Source organism: Lepus europaeus, unplaced genomic scaffold (assembly GCF_033115175.1).
Source record: "Lepus europaeus isolate LE1 unplaced genomic scaffold, mLepTim1.pri SCAFFOLD_436, whole genome shotgun sequence".
In the NCBI taxonomy this organism is placed as follows: Eukaryota; Metazoa; Chordata; class Mammalia; order Lagomorpha; family Leporidae; genus Lepus; species Lepus europaeus.
The window spans coordinates 39,401-62,176 of NW_026909312.1; the positions used below are offsets into that span (position 1 = coordinate 39,401).

The 22,776-nt window shown below is 41.9% G+C and overlaps 1 long non-coding RNA gene across 2 annotated transcripts in view; it reads right to left on the reverse strand.

The window, feature by feature from the left end:
• The window catches only part of LOC133755400 (uncharacterized), a 36,094-nt gene extending 16,605 nt beyond the window's left edge, over positions 1-19,489 (reverse strand). For both annotated transcript variants that reach the window (XR_009865397.1, XR_009865396.1), the window contains exons 1-2: positions 19,383-19,489; positions 4,017-4,304 (exon numbers count right to left, since the gene is read on the reverse strand). This is a non-coding gene — a long non-coding RNA (uncharacterized LOC133755400). The remainder of the gene's footprint in view (positions 1-4,016; positions 4,305-19,382) is intronic.
• Between the last annotated feature and the right edge of the window lie 3,287 nt (positions 19,490-22,776).

Below are 22,776 nucleotides of genomic sequence, written 5' to 3' on the forward strand. Positions count from 1 at the left end.
ACATGGAGGTAGGATATGGACAAATATTGTGTACCTAAATTGCATTTATGAAATGCATGGAATTTGGATATCTTAAATAAAAACAGTAACTTACGAGAACACCTAAACTGTCTTCTCTTGGTCGTTTCCTAGCCCCTCCCCTATATCAAAATTGTAGTTGACTCAGTCACTCATCACTTTGTCCCTGTGAACAGACTACCTTGCTGGAAGTCCTAACTTAGAACATTTCATCCCACACTTGCAGAATACACATTCTTCTCATCAGTCCCTGGAATTTTCTCTAGGACACAACATATGATAGGCCATAAAACAAGCCTAGAAAACTCAATAACAGAAATAATTTCATACATCTTCTAGGACCAAAATTTAAGGACTGGCAATCAACAACTCAAGAAACTCTAGAACATAAGCAAACACGTGGAGACCGAACAACATAATCCTGAATGAATGGTTGGTCTTAGGAGAAATCAAAATGAAAATCAAGAATTTTCTGGAAATAACTGTAGGTAACAGTACAACATAGCAAAATGTATGGGACACAGCAAATGAAAGGTTACGAGCGAACTTTATAACAACTTGTGCCTACAACAAGATATTGGAAAGGAATCAAATAAATGAGCTTTTCAATGCATCACAAAACCTAGAAAACCAACATATCACACTCCAAATTAGTAGGATGACAGAAATCATGGAAATTTCAGAAGAAATGAACAAAGTTGAAGTAAAAACATTATAAAAGATCATTGCAGCTGGCTCTGCAGCTCAATAGGCTAATCCTCCGCCTGCAGTGTGGGCACACCAGGTTCTAGTCCCCGTCGGGGTGCTTGATTCTGTCCCAGTTACCCCTCTTCCAGGCCAGCTCTCTGCTGTGGCCCGGGAGTGCACTGGAGGATGGTCCAAGTGCTTGGGCCCTGCCCCCGCATGGGAGACCAAGGTGAGGCACCTGGCTCCTGGCTTCAGATCGGTGCAGTTCACCAGCCATAGCGGCCATTTGGAGGGTGAACCAACGAAAAGGAAGACCTTTCTGTCTGTCTCTCTCTCACTGTCTAACTCTGTCCAAAAAAAAAAAAAAAAAAAAAGATCATTGATAGGAAAATCTGGTTAAAAAATATTTTTTTTACAAAATTGCTGAAAATCTCCAAAACAAACAAACAAACAAAAAAACAGGAATAAGACCCCAATCAGTAAATCAGAAATGAATAACAAACTATAATAATAGAAACCCTGGCTGGTGCCACGGCTCACTAGGCTAATCATCCACCTTGCGCCGCCAGCACACCGGGTTCTAGTCCTGGTTAGGGCTCCGGATTCTGTCCCGGTTCCCCCTCTTTCAGGCCAGCTCTCTGCTGTAGCCAGGGAGTGCAGTGGAGAGTGGCCCAAGTGCTTGGGCCCTGCACCCCATGGGAGACCAGGAGAAGCACCTGGCTCCTGCCACCGGATCAGCGTGGTGTGTTGCCCGGAGCACGCCAGCCGCGGCGGCCATTGGAGGGTGAACCAATGGCAAAAGGAAGACCTTTCTCTCTGTCTCTCTCTCACTGTCCACTCTGTCTGTCAAAAAAAAAAAAAAGAAATAATAATAGAAACCCAATAAATAAAAACAAACATCAGGAATTGCTACAATGTATTGTTTGAAAATGAATTGGAAATTCTTGGAAAATCTCTCTCCCTCACTCAATAACTCTGCCTTTCAATTAAATAAATATTTAAAAAACATATAATTATTTCAATAGATGAAAATAGCTGGAGAAAGGCAAAAAGCTTTCAGAAAGAAAACCTTAAGCAAACTCACAGTAAAGAGAATTGCTCAACACAATCAAGACAATTTATGTGAAACCAACGGATAGCATCTTATGAATGGGGAAAAATTAGAAGCATTCACACTACGATCTGGAATCAGACAAAGATGCACCTTCATAATTACTATTCAATATAGTTCTAGAAGTTTTAGACAGAGCCATTAGGCTAGAAAAAGAAATCAAATGGATACAAATTGGGAAGGAGGAAGTCAAACTATCCTACCTTCAAAATGTCATGATTTTATATACGGGGGAACCAGGAGGCTCCACCACGAGACTTTTAGAACTCATAATAGAGTTTGGAAAAGTGGCAGGAAATAAAATCAACACACAAAAATCAACAGAATTTGTATACACATAACATTAGGGCTGAGAAACAACTTCGAAGACCCATTCCATTCACAATTGCTACTAAAATGCAAATACCTTTGAATAAAGGTAACCAAGGAGCGTGAAGATTTAAAAAGCAACTCCAATACTTTTTCAACTATTTCAAAATAATGACCTGCATGGAACAGGATTCAACTGTAACAAACACTTTTTGTGACGCCAGCATTACTTTGACCCCAAAAGATAACAAAACATGAAATACAAAGAAAACAGATGGCCTATATCCATAATGAAAAAGATGCAAAGATTCTCAACGAAATTCTAGCCTAACAAAACCAAAACCACATGCTGAAGCTCACGCAAAACCTTTAATTGGAATTTATATCACAAACGCCATGATGGTCCACATTTGCAAATTAATATACATGATGAATTATATCAAAATAATGGAAGAATAAAACCACATTGTCTGGGCTGGCACTGTGTTACAAAAACACTCAATGCCGACAACTCATATGGGTGTCATTTAGCGTCCAGGCTGCTCCACTTTCAATCCAGCTCCCTCTTAACATGCCTGGGAAAGTGGCAGAGGATGTCTCAATTTTTGGGGGCCCTGCAGCCACATGGGAGACCTGGAAGAAGGTTATGGATCCTGATGGCTCAGTTTGGCCATCAAGGTCTTTTGTGGAATGAACTAGCAAATAGAAGAACTCTCTCCCTCTCTTTTGCTCTTCCTCTACCTCTATCTCTCTATAGAATTCTTCCAAATAAATGAAATAAATCTTTTGAAAAACCACATTATCATCTAATTAGATACAGAGATATCAACAGAATTAAAAATGATTTAAAAAACTACACAAAATATACACAGAAGGAATACGTATCAAAATCATAAAGGCTATGTATGACAAACCAACAGCCAATGTCATTCTGGATGGGGAGAATGTGAAAGCATTTTTCAAACATGTAACAACACAAGGATGTCCCTTTTACCGCTCTTACTGAATGCAGTCTCCATGTGGGAGACCTGGAAGAAGCTCCTGGCTCCTGGCTTTGGATCAGCCCAGCACTGGTCCCTGTGGCCATTTCAAGAGTAAACCAGTAGATGGTAGACCTCTATCTATGGATCTCTGCCACTTAAGAAAATATATTTTTTGGAAAAAAGATCACACACAGCTCACGTGGAACACTGCCCACTGTACCTTTACCTGATGAAGAATTAAGAGTGGGAACAAGAGAAGGAGGAAGAAGAAGGCTGGGAGTGTAGGCCTGAGAGATGGTAGCATGGGAAGAAGTATCACTATGTTTGAATCTGTATATAAGAAATACATGAAATTTGCATAGCTGATATAAAATCTTAAGAAGTGCATAAGCTTCTAACCAGGCTAACAAAGAAAGATAAAAACTCCAGTAAATAAAATTACAGACATCATAACCAGCAGACATCATAACCAACATCACTGAAACACAAGGTTTCTAAGAAACTGCTATTCAGTACTATATGCTAATAAACTGGGAAAAGAGAAGAAATGGAGAAATCCCTGGATAACAAATACACGTAACCTACTAAGATTAAATCCACAAGACACAGACAACCTAAAACGAATCATAAAAATCAATGACAACTAAAACACCCACCAAAACCCTGCTAGAACTGACGGAATAACTAGGGCACATGTTACAAACAAACATACCTTGGAACCCGCAGTCCTGTCCTCCAGCGCGAGCCCAGCCACCCGCTTCTCCGCTTCCCACAGCTCAGCCGCCGCCCGCCCCCACGGCCACCCAGCCTGTGGACCTGAGTGTCTACACTGCTCCGAGGAGCCACGACACCACCACCCCCCACCCCCCGAGGTCCCAGGCCTCTCTTGTTCCATAAGAAAAACTCACCTTCACTCCCGCACTCTCCGGGCCAGTACCGCTGCCGAAAACGCCTCCGGAAGCCGACAATTTCAGCAGCCGACAACACGCCGCCACCGCAGGATACATCCTCTCCATCTCCAACAGAACGACTGCGCAAGCGCCCTCCATCTAGGACCCGCCTCTTCCTCCCAGTAAGCACAGCAGCACCGGAAGTGGCCAGGCAGCCTCAAAAAAGTGGGTGACAGCTCTCTTGGCTCCAGGCTTGGATAGCAGGCCTGTGTTGATCTGCGGTGTGCTCCAGGTAGGTAACATTTTCTGGTACAAAAAAAAAAAAAAAAAAAAAAAACTGGCATTTGCAAAAAGAAAATAAATGGATGCAACCGTAAAACCTTACACTTTCTGAAATAAGCCTTTCCAAAAAAGACAAATACTGTATATTCTCCCTGATTTGTGTTAACAGAGTACCTAAAAGGTGATCTATAGAAGTTATATTGACACTTCGAGATTAATGATTTTAAACAACTTTTATCTTGCAGATAGAATGATTTTAAACAAACCATGTATTGCCTGTTGAGGAATGGTTTTTTTTAAAAAAATCCTTTGAAACTGTTGAATTCTTTACTTAGTGTAGGCTTTATATTATGAATATAAAATAATTGAAAATAGATTTCTGTATAAAATAAGAATGGGAATAGTGCATCGAGGATGAAGAGGGATGGGAGCTGGGGACGGTGCTCTGGCCCAACAGGTTAATGCCTGGGCCTGGAGCACCGGCATTCCATATGGGTGCCAGTTCGAGACCCAGCTTCTGCACTTGTGATAAAGCTCTCTGCTATGGCCTGGGAAAGCAGTGGAGGATGGCCCAGTTCCTTGGGCCCCTGCACCCGTTGGGAGACGCAGAAGAAACTCCTGGCTCCTGGTTTCAGATCGGAACAGCTCTATCCATTGCACACATTAGGGGAGTGAACCATCACATGGAAGACCTCTCTCTGCCTCTCCTCTCTCTGTGTAACTTTGACTTTCAAATAAATAAATAAATCTTTAAAAAAATGAAGAGGGATGGGAGCATGTTTGGGTGGGTAGGAAGGAGGGAGGGAGGGCAGGTTGGGGATAATTACAGTTTCTAAATTTGTATATATGAAATACATCAAGTTTGAATACTTTAAATCAAGTTTCCAGGTAAAAAAGAGAGGTAAATTTTTTAATAATTCATTATGAGTGAGATAGCAAGAGACAGTACTCATCCACTAAGTCACTCCCCAAATGCCCTCAAGATGGGACTAAACCTGAGAAGTGGGATCTTCATCCACGTCTCCCACATGGTTGACAGGAACTAAGGCCTTGAGCCACCCTCCAGGATATACAATATGGTAGGCCATAAGTCTCAGCAAATTCAGCAAATATCAAAATCATACCAGCATCTTCCATGACCACAAGGAATGAAGGGGTGAATGACCACACCAAGAACATCAAGAACATACACAACCACATAGAGACTGAACATGGTCCTGAATGAACTGTGTCATAGAAAATTTTTTTAAAAGATGGAAACGAATAAAGATGACAGTATCACATATCAAAACTTATGGGATACTGCAAAGTTTAGAGAAATTGGTGCCTACACCAAGAAATTGGAAAGGCATCAAATGAGTGAGCCACCAATGTAGTGCCCTTGAAAAATAAATGAAATCAAATGCAGAATTAGCAAGAAGAAAGAAATAATTAAAATTAGAGAAGAAATAAACAAAATTGAAAGCAAAATAGAATATAAAAATCAGTGAAATGAAGAACTTCCTTAAAAAAATTTATACACTCTTGTCCCAATAATCCTTAAAAAAAAGAAGATCCCAATCAGTAAATTCAGAGAAGAAAAATGAAAGGTAACAACAGATACCACAGATGATAAAAAGATTTATCTCTCAAGTGTTAATAAAAATGATTATATGCCAACCAATTAAAAAGTCTGTCTCTCCTACTCCATCTATAATTCTGCCTCACAAACAAATAAATAAAACTTTCAGATAAACCATAGGCTTATTTCAATAGATGCAGAGAAAGCATTTGACAAAATACAACATCCTTTCATAATGAAAACCTTAAGCAAACTGAGTAGAGTAAGAACATTGCTCAACATAATCAAGGCAATTTATGACAAACCTATAGACAACACATTATGAATGAGGGAATGCTGGAAACTTTACCATGAAGAGCTGGAATCAGACAAGCATGCCAACTTGTGCCCTTGCTATTCAATATAGATCTGGAAGTTTTAGCCAGACCTATTAGGCAAGAAAAAGAAATCAAAGGATACAAACTGGGAAGGAGGGAGTCAAATTGCCCCTACTTGCAGGTGACAGGATGCTATACATAGGGGAAATAAAAGCCTCCACTAAGAGATACTGGAATTCATAAAAGAGTTTGATGAAGTTGCAGGATATAAAATTAACACAAAAATCAATAGTGAATGTATAAAAAGCCATGGCTGGGAAAGAACTTCTAAGATCAATCCCATTCACAATTGCTCCAAAAAAATGAAATACCATGGAATAAATTTAATCAAGGATGCCAAATATGTCTAATATGAAAATTAGAAAACATTAGTGAAATAACAGAAGACACAGAAAATGGAAAAATCTTTAATATTCAAGGACTAAAATAATCAAATAATCAAAATGTCCATGGTACCAAAAGCAATTTACAGATTCATGTGATCCCAATCAAAATGCCAATTACATTCTTTTCAGACCTAGGCAAAAAAAAGATGCTAAAATTCAAATGGAAACACAAGAGACCCAGAATAGCTAATGGAATCTTATATGTGAAAAACAAAGCCAGAAGCATCACAGTACCAGAATTCAGGACATACTTAAGGACAGTTACAATCAAAACAGCCTAATACTGGAAAAGAATACACATGTAGACCAATGGAACACAACAGAAACTCCAAAACTCAATCCACACATCTACAACTAATTTACCTTTGACAAAGTATCTAAAATCCAACCATGCGACAAAGTGAGTCTCTTCAAAAAATGGTGCACGAAAAGGTGCATCTCCCATGCAGAGTATGAAAACAGAAACCTACCTTATTCTTACACAAAAACCAACTCAAAAAGGATCAAAGACCTAAATGTACAACCTAAGACCATCAAATTCTTAGAGAACATTGTGGAAACGATGCAAGATATTGCCAGATGCAGACTTCTTGGAACCCAGAAGCACAGGCAATAAAAGCAAAAACACACAAATGGCATTACATCAAGCTGAGGAGCTTTTGCACTGTAAACGAAAACTCAGCAAAGTGAAGGGCAAACAACAGAAGGGAGAAAATATTTGCAAATATTTGGTAAAGTATTAATATCCAGAATGTATAAAGTCTCAAGAAACTCAACAACAACAAAACAAACAATGCAGTTAAGAATGGGCAACAGACTTGAACAGACATTCTTCAAGGAAGGAAATTCAAATGACCAACAGACACATGAAAAAATGCTCAGGATCACAAGCCTTTAGGGAAATGTAAAACGAAACCACAATGAAGTTTCACCTCACCACAGTTAGAATGGTTTGCATACAGAAATCAACAAACAACAAATGCTAGAAAGGATGTGGCAAAACAGTACCCTAGGGGCCAGTGCTGTGGTGTACTAGGTGAATCCTCCTCCTGCAGTGCTGGCATCCAATATGGGCATCGGGTTCTAGTCCCAGTTGCTCCTCTTCCAGTCCAGCTCTCTGCTGTGGCCCAGTAAAGCAGAGAAGGATGGCCCAAAGTGCTTGGGCCCCTGCACCCACATGGGAGACCAGGAAGAAGCACCTGGCTCCTGGCTTCAGACTGGCGCAGTGCTGGCCATAGTGGCCATTTGGGAGGTGAACCAATGGAAGGAGACCTTTTTATTTGTCTCTATGTCTATAACTCTACATGTCAAATAAAAGAAAATTTAAGGGGTGGGTACTGTGTGGCAGTGTGTTAAATAAAGCACAGGCTTGAAAGGTGGGAATCCCACATGGATACAGGTTCTTGTCCCCGCTGCTCCTCGTCTGATCCAACTCTCTGCTCTGGCCTGGGAGAGCAGTAGAAGATGGCCTGGCCAGCGCCACAGCTCACTAGGCTAATCCTCGGCCTGCGGCGCCAGGACCCCGGGTTCTAGTCCCGTTCGGGGCACCGGATTTTGTCCCGGTTGCTCCTCTTCCAGTCCAGCTCCTTTGTGGCCTGGGAGTGCAGTGGAGGATGGCCCAGGTGCTTGGACCCTGCACCCACATGGGAGACCAGGAGGAAGCAACTGGCTCCTGGCTTCGGATCAGTGCAGCGCTGGCTGCAACGCAGAGGCTGTAGTGGCCACTTGGGGGGTGAACCAATGGAAAAAGGAAGACCTTTCTCTCTGTCTGTCACTTTTTCTCTCGCACTGTCTAACTCTGACTGTCAAAAAAAAAAAAAAAAAAAAAGAAGATTGTCCAAGTCTTTGGGCCCCTGCACCCACATGGAAGACCTGGAAGAAGCTCATGGTTCAGAACTTAGGATCAGCTCAGCTCTATCTTTTGGCCATCTGAGGAATGAACAAGCATAGGGAAGACCTCTCTCTATCTCTATACCTCTTTCCGTAATTCTGTCTTTCAAATAAGTAAAGGTAAATCTTAAAAAAAATTAAAAGGAAACAATAATATTGCATTATTCTAGTTTTAATGATCTGTGATTACTTTAAATATAGGGTGTATGGGTAAAATGGTCATTTTTTCATTCAACTGATTATATTTGCTGCATATATTACCACTAAACTAGGGTTTGTCCTTTTTCATTATTTTTAGATTACTTTGTTCATTAGAAAGATACTGTTACATACAGAAAGAAAGAGGGAGAGATCTTCCATCTGCTGCTTCACTTCTCAAATGGCCAAGACAGACAGGACAAGACCAAAATGAAGCCAGGAGCTTTTCCCAGGTCTCCCAATAGGGTGAAAAGTCACAAGCACTCAGGCTGTCCTCTGCTGCTTTCCCAGGTGCATTAGCATGGAGCTGGATCAGAAATGGAGTAGGAACCGGCGCTGTGGCAGAACGAGTAAGGGTGCTTCTGATCATCTCTCTGCTATGGCCTGGGAAAGCAGTGGAAGATGGCCCAAGTCCTTGGGTCCTTACCCCGACATGGGAAGACCCTGAGAAAGCTCCTGGCTCCCAGCTTTTGATCAGTGAACCCCCAGCCATTGTGCAGTTCTGGGGAGTGCCCAATGGATGGAAGACATCTCTCTCACTTTCTCTGCCTCTCTATACAACTGCCTTTCAAATAAACAAATACATCTTGAAAAAAAGAAGTGGAGTAAATGCTACTTGAACCAGCGCCCATATGGGATGCCAAACATTGCCCCCACACTGCACCCTGTTTTTAGTTCCTGAACTTGTTATTTGGTAAAGCATTTAGCCTTTTTACTCTAGTGAAAATTGAAAAACTATCCAAAAATGATGAAATCAAGGAAGTAAGGAAGAGAGGGACATTGGGAGAAAGAAAGGAAGAGGTATACTGGGAGAGATAGTGTTGGAAGGAGAGCAGAAGGAAGGGAATGGCACTTTATTCTTAGTATTGTTCTATAAAATATATTGAAGAAACTTTTAGCCGAAAAAATAAATACATCCACTGGAGACAATATCAATCTTTAAAGGAAATTTACATAAAAAAGGTAACCACTCACATTACAGGAAAATTTAATATATCAAATGTGTATGTTCACAAAATTCTGTACTTGGAAAATCCTATGACTTTTATAAAATTGAAGTCTGAAAATCTTTCTGTGAAATAACCTATAAAGTAAAAGTGTAAGAGCTATATAATTGTGAATAAGTGTTACATAGAATAACACTGCATGCCAGCTGCAGCGTGCTGGCACCAGCGGCCATTGGAGGGTGAACCAATGGCAAAGGAAGACCTTTCTCTCTGTCTCTCTCTTTCTCACTATCCATTCTGCCTGTCAAAATAAAAAAAATTAAAAAAAATTAAAAAGACAAAAATAACACTGCATTGTAAAGAATGACACATCCTATAAAGTAAAACCTAAGAAGAATTTGCATTCCTAATAACTGTGACAGTGTGAAACAAAAACACATGGTTTAATGTCTCATGAAAGCAAATGGAAATATCAGAGATGGAAAAAACTCAAAAGAGAAACAGGAAGTACTACAAAGTATACATTCCAACGTAAGGGGAAGATATTTCAAGAACTCACACCTGGTTAAGTCCTGCAGGAGTCAAGTCATCCCCAACCCCCAAACAACAATCAGAACAGAAACTCCGTGAAAGAAGAAGGTTTCACAGAGCTGCCTAGAAGGATATGGAAAGCATGCACCACGACAAAGCTGTGCGCAGTTCATCAAAATGTCTTGAAAGACAACAAATCCACAACTCCTTCTTTCCACAAACTTTTCAAAGTACCTCATGTTGCTCCCTGCATTACATTAAATAACGAGAACAAATGCTGGCACATAACAGAAACATCTTTGAAAGACAAGAAATACACCTTTACCAAGAGAGAGTCCTCTGCCCCAATTCACACTTCTATAAGCTGACCACAAGCCTCAAATTGCATTCCAGGCTAGATCAGGTTCTTGTCTTCCTAAGCACAACACCTATCCAGTTTTCTCCCAGATAAGCCTCTCTCCATCCCTGGTATGCCTGACACCTTTCTCGAAGTTTCCTGAATAACCGTGCACACATACCACAGTCCCTAAGAAAGACCATACTACAACCCTCGACATTTTCTTACCCTCATTTTCCTAAGGTTTTTGCCCAGGTGCTGTCCCAGGTCTAACACTCGGAGACTCCAGCAGTTCTACTAGAAGACCTACCAACTCCTCCCTATTACAACTCTACTGAGGTCACCTGACCTCCTCCATACAATCCTTCCCTATCCCTATTTATATCATAGGACGGCGATATACAGAAATTACCTGATTTCAGCTCCCAACTCCTTGCATGCCCCAGGTTCTTCCATGGCATCTAACCCTCCACTCCCACAAAAAATACATACATCCCGTCATTCTTAGCCCCAAAATATAAAACCAAAACTTTTATTATCTCATCTCTCCAAACCAGACTTCTTGGGTTTTGTACTCTGACTCAGCAGCACACACTTTTCCTCCAGGTCTCCCTCCCATTTCCTGGATACCTAAGTCTTCCCCTCTTACCATGTTCTTTGGCCCCTAATTCTCTGCAGAGCCCCGGGGACTCATTCCCCAACATCCTATCCACTCCGTCTCCATGGTCTCCAAATCTACTGAAGCCCACCAGGCCCCTACATTTCTCCGATGCCTGTGGGGCTACCCCACATGACCCTCACTGCCATGGGAATGAAATCTACATCTCTGTCTGCATGGACCACCCAACCCCAGGGAATGGGCTGTCTCTTCCCTTCCCCTTGTGCACCCAGGTCACAGCGACCACTTGGACAGCTACATCTGCTCACCAGTTGCTCCTCTCCAGGAAGAAGGCCCAGCTGGCATTGGGCAGGAAGCCATGCAGTCTCTCCAGGAATGGGAGTTTACTTGGCAGCTGAGCTTCAGCGTCCACTCTGTATTAGTTTCACATCCAGGTCCTCTGGGAGGGAGGAGGGGAGCCAGACATCCGCTTCTCGGCTTCCTAATGGCTGAGCCACTGCCCACCCCCACTAAATCCAAACCTGTGGGTTTCTGGGGAGAACACTGTTGAGAAATCCCAGGATCCCGTCTCCTTGAAGCAACCCCTGGGCATCTCTGTCCATAAGCTTAAATGCGCAAGCAACATCCAACTATCACCTCCCCCTTCCTCCCAGGATATACAGCTTCAGTGGAGGAGGCCAGGCTACCTTGATGAACCAGGGGCAGCTACCTTGATGAACCAGGGGCAGCGGCCTTAGCTCTAAAATGGCACTGTGGCCCAGTGCTCATAGCAATCAGGAAAGCTCCAGGGACATCTTCGATCCAGATCCAGCCAATCAGAACCTCAAGGTAATGTGGAGCTCTCTAGACCTCTGACATAAGATACAGCCACTCCCGTTGGTGCAGCACTCTGCCAAACTGCCCTGGTCAGGTACTGAACGGAGGATACCACCCACAATCCTTGGCCTGGTCGGGGCCAGGGCTGTTGCCCAGAGTCAGAGAGCAGGGCTGGTGCTCTGTTACTCCACGTTAAAGCCACGGCATGCAGTGCTGTCTTTCCTTGTGGGTGCCAGTGTGTGTTCTGGCTACTCGACTTCCAATGCAGCTCCCTCCTAACGTGCCCTGGGAAGCGGTGGAGGATGTCCCAATTCCTTGGGCCTCTGAAGCCACATGGGAGACCCAGAAGAAGGTCCTGGATCCTGACTTCATATTGGCTTGGTTTGGCCATCACGGTCATTCCGGGAGTGTACTGGCAAATGGAAGACCTCTCTCCCTCTGTCACTCTCATACTCTCACTCTCTCATTCTCGTTCACCTGCACTTGCTCAGTTTCTCTCTCTTTAATTCTTTTTTTTATTTTATTGATTTTTTTCACAGGCAGAGTTAGACAGTGAGAGGGAGAGACAGAGACAAAGGATTTACCTCCCAAATGGCCACTATGGCCAGCGCTACGCTGATCTGAAGCCAGGAACCAGGTGCTGCCTCCTGGTCTCCCACGCGGGTGCAGGCACCCAAGCACTTTGGCCATCCTCCAGTGCCCTCCTAGGCCACAGCAGAGAGCTGGACTGGAGGAAGAGCAGCCAGGACTAGAACCTGGAACCCTATGAGAGTCTGGCACGGCAGGCGGAGGATTAGCCAGGTGAGCCAGGGCGACGGCCTTCTCTCTAATTCTTAGAAATAATTGAAATAAAAGTTTTTATTAAAAATAAACACATTATCACCTCGTTAGATACAGAGAAATAACCTGAAAAGATTCACTCCCATATTTGATATAAAAAAAGTAGGTATACAAGGAATAGGCATCAAAATCTTAAAGGCTATGTATCACAAAACAACAGTCAATGTCATGATGGATGGGCAAAAAGTGAAAGCATTTTTATGAAACATGTAACAACACAAATATGTCCCCTTTTAAAACTATTGCTGAATGCAGAACTGTAAATTTTCACAAGTGAAAAAAGGAGAAGAAAGAAATAAACAGCACCTAAATTATAAAAGAGAAAGTGAAATTCTAAATGCTTGCAGGTGGCATGATATGGTACCGGAAAAAATACTAAAACAATCCACCGATAACACCGCTAGAACTGGTGAAACAATTCAGTGAAGTTTCAGGTTACAAATAAACATATTGTGTAAGCAGCAGTGTTTATACATTAATGATGACCTCACTGACACAGCAATCAACAAATATCCCAAGGACGATAACCACAAAAATAAAAAGTTTAGGAAAAAAATTAACCAAAGAAGCCAAAGAGCTCTATAATGAAAATCACCAGACACTGATGAAAGAAATCACCAAGGACACAAAAGTGGGAAGATGTCCGTTTTGGTGGATTTGAAGAATCAGTATAATTCAGATTTCTACCTTACCTAATGCTACCTAAAGATTCAATTAAATTTTCATCTAAATACCAATGACATTCTTTACAGAATTACATAAAACAAACCTAAAATTCATACCAAATCACAGAAGATCCAGAATAGATAAGGTGTTCCTGAGCAAAAAACGAAACAAAGTGAGCCTGGATGCCTCACAACACCTGATCCAAAGCATTCTACAAATCTACGCTAAACAAAATATCATAGCACTTGCATAAAAAGTCACACACAGACCAATGGAAGAAAACAAGGCGAGCTCCAATATTCATCCACATATGTACAACACCTGATTTTTACACAAGGACTCAGACCATCCATTGGAGTAAGGAAAAACTCTTCAACAAATGGTGTTGCCAAAAATGGATGTATTTGTGTAGAAGATTGAAATTAGATTCATAACTCCCACAAAATATGAAAATCAACTCAAAATGGATCAGAGACCTAAATCTATAACCTGGGGATATGAAGCTTTTTGAAGGAAATAGAAAGAAAAGTTCAAAGACATTGGAATAGGGGATGACTCTCGGACAAGACCCTCAAAGCCCAGGCAGCAAAATCAAAACCTAACAAATGGGATCAAATGATATTAAAACTTTTGCACAGAAAAGGAAATCATCATATAGTGAAGACATTCAACAGAATGAGCAAAAGATACTTGTCAGCTACCTATACGAAAAGGATTAATATCAAGAATACATCTGCAACTTAAAAAAACCACCAATAAAAAACCAACCAATCCAGTTATGAAATGGCTAAAGGAACTCAACAGTCAGTAACCCACAGATATACAGATGGCCAAAAATATAGGAAAAAATGCTCAACATCACAAGCTATCAGGGAAATGCAAAGACAAACCACAATGAGCTCACACGGACATACTGGCTAAAACCCAAAGGACAGAGAGTCACAATGATGAGGAGGATGTGGGAAAAGGAGAAATTTACACAGTGGTGGTAAAAATGTAAATTAGTGCAGCTACTGTGGAAAACAGTATGGAGATTTCTGAAGAAACCAGAAACAGACTTGCCATATGATGGAGAAATCCCTCTACTGGCTATAACTCAAAATATATGAACGTATCAATCAGAGAGATATGTCCACCACAATATTTATTCCAGTATGGTTCACAAGAAAACAAGAAATTGTCAAAGACTTCTAACATCATCAGTTGAATGGATAAGAATAATTCCCTCTCTCTCTCTCTCTCTCTCTCTCCCTCCATCCATCCATCCATCCATCCCTTTCTCTCTCTACACAGACAGACACACACACATACACACACACACAAAATGAAACAACCTTAAAAATCCCTCTTTCCACAAACTTTTTCAAGGACCCTCTTGATGCTCTCTGCATTACCTTAAATAACTAGAACAAATGTGGACACATGACAGACACTCCTTTGAAAGTCAAGAAAAACACATTTACCAAAAGAAATGACCTCTGCCAGAATTCTGACATCTACAAGCTGATTACAAGCCACAAACTTCATTCCCAGCCAAAGACAGGGTCTCCATGTTCACAAGCTCACCTCTCAACCCAGTTTTCTGTCATATAACATCTTCTCCATCTCTTGGTAGTCTGGAGACTTGTTCCAATTCCCTGATTAAATCAGCACCATCCCCAGTACCTCCTGAAAGTTCCCTCAGCCTGCCTCCCGATATCCTATCCCTCACTTTTCCTAAGATTGCTCCCCAGACGATCTCCCGGGTCTTACACTCTGATGCTCCACTAGTTCTTACCAGTAGACCTACCAGCTCCTCCCTATTACAACTCTCCTCATTGTGGCCTGCCTTCCTCCATACAATCCTTCCATTTTCCTTTTCTATCATAGGATGGTGACATACAGCAATAACCTGTTTTCAGCTCCCAAAATCTTGCGTGTCCCAGGTTCTTCCACTGCATCTAATCCTCTTCTCCCACTGCATGAAGCACTTGCAACCCCATCGTCCTTAGTCTGAAGCTCTAAAACCCAAACAATTTTTACCACGTCTCCCCAAACCAGACTTCTTATGTTTTGTACTCTGAATCAACACATGCAGTTTTCCTCCCAGGTCTCCCTCCCACTGCCTGGAGAACCAGTCTTCCCTTCTTAGCATGTTTTTGGCCCCTAAAACAAAATCTAAAACTCAATATCATCAAATTACTAGAGAACATTGGAGAAAACTTAAAAGCACTGGCATAGGCAAAGATTTCTGTGAAAAGATCCCAGTAGCACAAGCAATAAAAGCAGAAACAGACAAATGGGATTCCATCAAACAGAGCAGCTTCTGCACTGCAAAAGGGACACTAAGCAAAGTGAAGAGGCAACCGAATGAATGGGAGAAAATATTTGCTAACTAGGAAAATGATAAAAGATTAATATCCACAATCTACAAAAGCTCATGGAACTCTAGAACAACAAAACAAAACTTCCAGTTAAAAATTGGCAAAGGACTTGAACAGGCATGTTTCAAGAGAGGAACTTCATATGGCCAACAGACACAGGACAAAATGCCCAGAATCACTAGTCATCAAGGAAATGCAAATCAAAACAACAATGAGGCAACTGAAAGAATGGGACAAAATATTTGCTAATTCTGAAACTAATAAAAGATTAATATCCAGAATTTAGGCCGGTGCTGTGGCTCAATAGGCTAATTCCCCTGCCTGCGGTGCCAGAACCCTGAGTTCTAGTGCCGGTGAGGGTGCCGGATTCTGTCCCAGTTGCCCCTCTTCCAGTTCACCTTGTTGTGCCTGGGAGTGCAGTGGAGGATGGCCCAGGTCCTTGCGCCACGCCCCTGGCTCCTAGTTTTGGATTAGCCCAGCACTTGCCCCTGTGGCCCTTTCGGGAGCAAACCAGTAGATGGAAGACCTCTATCTCTGTGTTTCCCTATCTCTGGATCAATGCCACTTAAGAGAATATATATTTTTGAAAAAAGATCACTACACAGCTCACGTGGAACATTGCTCACCCTACCTTTCACCTGATGAATACTATGCTTAGTGGTTAAGTAAGCCTGTGAATATAAAACATGGACTAAAATTATGACTTGCAGTAATTGATAATAAAGGAAGAGAAACCAGGGAGAAAGGTGGATGGGGAGGGAGAGATAAAGAGATCTTCCATCTGCTGATTCACACCACAAATGAGCACAACAACCTGGGCTTGGCCAAGCAGAAGCCAGGAGCCAGCAGCTTCTTCTGGGTCCCCCACATGGATGCAGAGAACCAAGACTTTGCGCCACTCTCTGCTGCTTTCCCAGACACATTAGCATGGAGCTGAATGAGAGATGGAGTAGACGGGACTTCAACTGTCTCCCCTGTGGGATACCACAGCACCAGCACACCTGTTCTTACTTCTTAAACTTATTAGCCTTATTACTGTAAAATAAATTTAAAATATATTATCTAAAAACAGAAGAAACAAAAAGGAAGGAAATGAGAAAAGAAAGGAGGGAAGGATGGAAGGGGGACTCTGGGAGAGAGTGTTGGAAGGAGAACAGAGAAAAGGGAATATGGATTTATTCTTAAATCAGTCTATAAATTATATTGAACAGTATTTTACCCCTAAACATATACACACATCCACTGGACACACTATCAATATTTAATAAAAACTTATAGAAAAAATATGCACTCACACTACAGAGAAAATGAAAGACACAACATGCACACTAGTAAAATTGTGTACGTGAAAAATTCTAGAACTTCTACAAAAACATAAGTATGAAAATGTTTCTGTAGAAATCATCTAAATGTAAGAGTAAGCTATAGAGGCCGGTGCAGCAGGTTAAAGTCATGGCCTGAAGCACTGGCATCCCATATGTGCACTGGTTCTAGTCCCAGCTGCTCCTCTTCTGATCCAGCTCTCTGCTATGGTCTGGGAAAGCAGTAGAAGATGGCCCAACTCCTTAGGCTCCTGCATGCATGTGGGAGACCTGGAAGAAGATCCTGGCTCCTGGCTTTGGATTCGCCCAGCTCTGGCCATTGCAGCCATCTGGGGAGTGAACCAGCAGATGGAAGACCTCTCTCTGTCTCTACCTCTCTCTGGAATTCTTTCAAATAAATAAAATAAATATTTTTAAAAAGAGTAAGCTACATGATTCTGAACACATGATACTCAAAAATACCCTCAATAACACTGCACTGTGAAGAATGACAAATCATTTAACTAACACTGAAGGAAAAATGTGCCTGACTAATAAATTTCACAGTCTGACACAGAGACACAGTTTAGGGACTCTAAAAGCAACTGGACATTTATGAGTTGGCAAAAAAAAAAACAGTTGTAGAATAGGAAGTATCACGAAGTATGCATTCCAACAAAGTGGGCATCTATTCCAAGAGCTCACATCGTACTCTTTCTGTTTAAATCCTTGAGGACTCAGGTCATCCCTAGCCCCCAAAAATAATAAGAACAAAAACACAATGAAAGCAGGAGCTTTCACGCAGAGCTGCCTAGGAGGATATGAAAAACACCCATCACGACAAACACCCTATTTCCACAAACTTTTTCAAGGAACCTCAGGAAGCCTTCAGTTGTATCTTAAATAACTAGAATGAATGTGAACACGTAACACACATTCAAAAGGCAAGAAGCATACGTTTATCAAGAGCGAGTCCTCTGCCCGAATTCTGATTCTACCAGCTGATTACAAGCCACACACTTCATTCCCAGCCTATGACAGGGTCTCCATGTTCCCAAGCCCCTTATCAACCCAGTTTTCTTTCAGATAACATCTTCTCCATCTGCAGATGTTATCTGAATTCCCTGATTAACCACATGGCTCAGCAATCCCTCTCCTGGTGATTTACCCATAGGAAATGAACTCAGCAGATTCGAAAGGGCTATCTGTACCTCCACGTGTACTGCAGCTCAGTTCACAATAGCTAAGATTAGGAATCAAACCTGATGTCCATGAACTGCTGACTGGATAATGAAATTATGGCACACATACACTACGGAATACCATTCATTCGGGAACACAAAAATGCTGTCTTTAGCAACAAAACGGATGTAACTTGAAACCAGTATATTTAGTGAAATAAGCCAGTCCCAAAAGACAACTAACATATTTTTCCCTGATTTGTGGTAACTAAGAGAGTACCTAAATGTAGTGTGCAGGAGAGAAAATGACAGTAGGAGATAAGAAAGTTGCTTATAGTTCTTGTCTCACTTTAAAGACCAGTGTTTTTTTCTTCATGCTGTTTGTTGAACACTTTTACTTATTGAAGGGTTAATCATATAACTATATAGTTAGCTGAAAATAGATAATTATAAGAAGAGTGGGCACAACAGTGAAGAAGAAGAAGGCTGGGAATAAATATCAGTATGTTTGAATCTGTATGTAAGAAATATGAGATTTACATACCTGATATAAAATTTTAAAAAGTACATAATCTACTAACCAGACTAACAAAAATGATAAAAACTCCAGTAAATAAAATTACAGACATCATAACCAGCAGACATCATAACCAACATCACTGAAACACAAGGTTTCAAAGAAACTGCTATTCAGTACTATATGCTAGCAAACTGGAAAACCAGGAAGAAATGGAGAAATCCCTGGATAACAAGTACACCTGACCTATTAAGATTAAATCCAGAAGATATAGACATACTAAAACGAATCATAAAAATCAATGACAAGTAAAACACCCACCAGAAACCCTGCTAGAACTGACGGAATAACTAGGGCACATGTTACAAATAACCATACCTGTAACCCGCAGTCCTGTCCTCCAGCATGAGCCCAGCCACCCGCTTCTCCGCTTCCCACAGCTGAGCCTCCACCCGCCCCCACGGTCACCCAGCCTGTGGACCTGAGTGTCTACACTGCTCCGAGGAGCCACAACACCACCACCCCCCACCCCCCGAGGTCCCAGGCCTCTCTTGTTCCATAGAAAAACTCACCTTCACTCCCGCACTCTCCGGGCCAGTACCGCTGCCGAAAACGCCTCCGGAAGCCGACAATTACAGCAGCCGACAACACGCCGCCACCGCGGGATACATCCTCTCCATCTCCAACAGACCGAGTGCGCAAGCGCCCTCCATCTAGGACCCGCCTCTTCCTCCCAGTAAGCACAGCAGCACCGGAAGCAGCAACAGCATCAATGAAGTGAGTGACAGCCCAGCGGTTCCGCTCACTAGGCTAAGCCTCCGCCTGCGTGCCGGCACTGCAGGTTCTAGTCCCGGTTGGGGCGCTGTATTCTGTCCCGGTTGCTCCTCTTCCAGTCCAGCTCTCTGTCTCTCTCTCTTCCTCTCTCTAGCTCTGTAAAAAAATAAAAAATAAAATAAAATAAAATAAAATAAAAAGAAGTGTGTGACAGCTGTCTTGGCTTAACGCTTGGATAGCGGGCCTGTGTTGATCCTGTACTTGAGGACTAAGGTTCCTAGCTCCAGGCTTCTGGCTTCAGCCTGGCCCATCCATGGCTGTTGCCAGCCTTTGGGGAGTGAATCAGCAGATGGAGGATGTAAAAATATCTCTTTTTCACCACCTCCTATCATTTCAAATAAATGTTGCAAAACATGGAAACCACACACACTGATCATAAAATCCTATAAAGCCAAGTAGGAATCTGAGGGACAAAGGTGTGCAGAGCAAACCTTACTGGGGGTCACAGGTGGCCTCCCCAGAGCCAGCCCTTGAGCTGAGATCTGGAGAATGAGAAGGAGTCAAAATAACAATCCCAGAGGAAATGAAGCCCGAGGAATGACTCTTCAAGGTCAACACTAGTTACTGCTGACCAGTAGGAACAAAGACTTAATTCACCACATTCTGTAAGAACCAAAGCACAAAGCAAAATACCTAAATATTTTGCAAGTTTTTGTTTTGTGAAACATAGAACAAATAGGAATTTCATTTTGTCAACCGAAGTTTTAGAACCAACTATATGGCCACCTTGCCACATAATGTGCAGAAACAACAGTCCTTGCCCACTCAGACTAAAAATGCTCTAAGAATATCATAATTAAAATCATTTCAACATTTCAAAATCTAATCTGGAAGTAAAAATAACCTGTATTGAGGTATCCAGGACCTTAGTTTTCTAACTGCAGTAATTGATGCTTCTTAAAATTCTAGATCCATCCTCTGATGTAGTTGCCTCTGTTGAGCCCCATATTCCTAATTAATCTAATAATATGACTGGGATACATACATTTTTACATTACATGTTTCCTCATATAACTACATTCATAAAGACAATCTAGCAGAATACATTCCTCAGGAACTTTTTCACAAAGTTAGGTAAACACTGGGTATCACAGAGGCAGAATCAAAATTCAGTGGGGCAATGACACACACACAACTATCTACTTGGGTTTCCCAGTCAATGCTATCAGTGCTGTGCTGGAGAACTTTCAAGGCAAACTGAGATAAACTATCTTAGCAAATTAGGAAAAACAGGAAGCAAAGCCTGCGAGCAGAAACTTCCTTTCTGGATTCTCAGATCCATTTCCCAGTTCCTATCCACAAAGTACAACTATAAATCCAGAAAATAACACCAAAAATAAAACCTGAAAATCAACACAGTGGCTGGGCATCTTCATTGCCCACCAAACAGAAGATGCCCCCACCTGGGAGTTCACCCATGCCAGCATCAGAATTCAGCCAGGTAGGCTCATTCCTTCTGGAACTATATGTGATACCTCTGAGCACTTATACATTTTACAATATACAATTTAAAATATACTTATAACATACAACATACAATTTATGATATATAACAAAAATAATTTTAAGATCTGGGAGAGCGGCAAGATGGCGGAATAGGCAGGGAGCACACTATTATTCCGGGAGAGAGACAGTTTAATCTAAGTGGAGATACTGCAGGGTCAAGGAAGAGTAGGGGATGAAACAGCAGAGGAAACTCTTCCGGAACTAGTGATTCACAGTGGACCTGCGTGGAGAGCGTGGGAGCCCAAGTTCGGGACACCAGCAGCAGACTCAACACACCAGCGCTGGAACGCGAGGTGAGCCGAACCTCAATAGCCCAAGACACCAGCGGGCAAGTGGACAGAGGAGGCTAGAGGGAACGAGGCTTGAAACTCCGTGGGGAAAAATTCACCAGGCTAACTAGAAGAGAGAGAGGAAAAAAATTAAAAAAGTGACCGATACGGACACAAGTTTCTCTCTCTCCGCTCACCTCTCAAAGGCGAGCAAGACAGAGCAGGCGCCATTTTGGACATACGTCATAAGCAGGGCGACCTCAGGTCTGCACCAGCCCTGAGCCTAGCAGAAACACCGGACTCTGGGGGGAGGGGTGAAATAACAGGAGATTAGGATCTAACCTGGCAACCCAGTGGGAGACTGCAGGAGAATTGGAGCCCACACTGAGGGCAGCACAGATTTCCTGTGTAGTCCTTGGGAAAGAGCTTCCGATCTCTGGCTCCTGTGGGTATATCATTTGCCTGCTAACTACCTCCAATTACGTTCAGCTGTGCGGAATTACTTCCCTTTTAAATCAAAAAAAGAGAGAGAGATTTACCACACCTAACCTGGGAGTGTCATCTTTGACACACCCTCAACCCTGAGGAATCAAACACAGCTCTCAGTCCACACTCATCTCAAGCCTCTAAGGCTCCACCGAAAGCAGACAGTCCACTTAATATAGAGCCATAGTGTAACAAGAAAAAACACCACAGTGAAGAAACCAAATATCTCCAACATGCCAAACAACAAACGCAAAAACCGAGGTAACAAGAACAAGGAAGACACTATGACGCCCCCAAATGAAAAAGACACCCCAATTCAAGATTATGAAGATGATGAGATAGAAGAAATGCAAGAAGCGGATCTCAAAAAATTGATAAGAACATTAAGAAGTTCTCAAAAACAAATTCTTGAACTACAGAAATCTTTAATGGACAAGATAGAAAATCTCTCTCATGAAAATGAAATATTAAGGAGGAATCAAAATGAAATGAAACAACTAGTGGAACAAGAAACTGGGATAGTGACAAGAAATCATAATGAAATGAAGAATTCAATAGATCAAATGACAAACACATTAGAGAGACTTAAAAACAGAATGGGCAAAGCAGAAGAGAGAATATCAGACTTAGAAGACAGAGAACAGGAAAGGAAACAGGCAAACCAAAGAAAAGAAGAAGAAATTATAAATCTAAAAAATATTGTCGGGAATCTACAGGATACTATTAAAAAACCAACATTCGGGTTCTAGGAGTTCCTGAAGGCATGGAGAGGGAGAAAGGATTAGAAGGCATTTTCAGTGAGATACTAGCAGAAAATTTCCCAGGTTTGGAGAAGGACAGAGGCATCTTAGTACAGGAAGCTTACAGAACC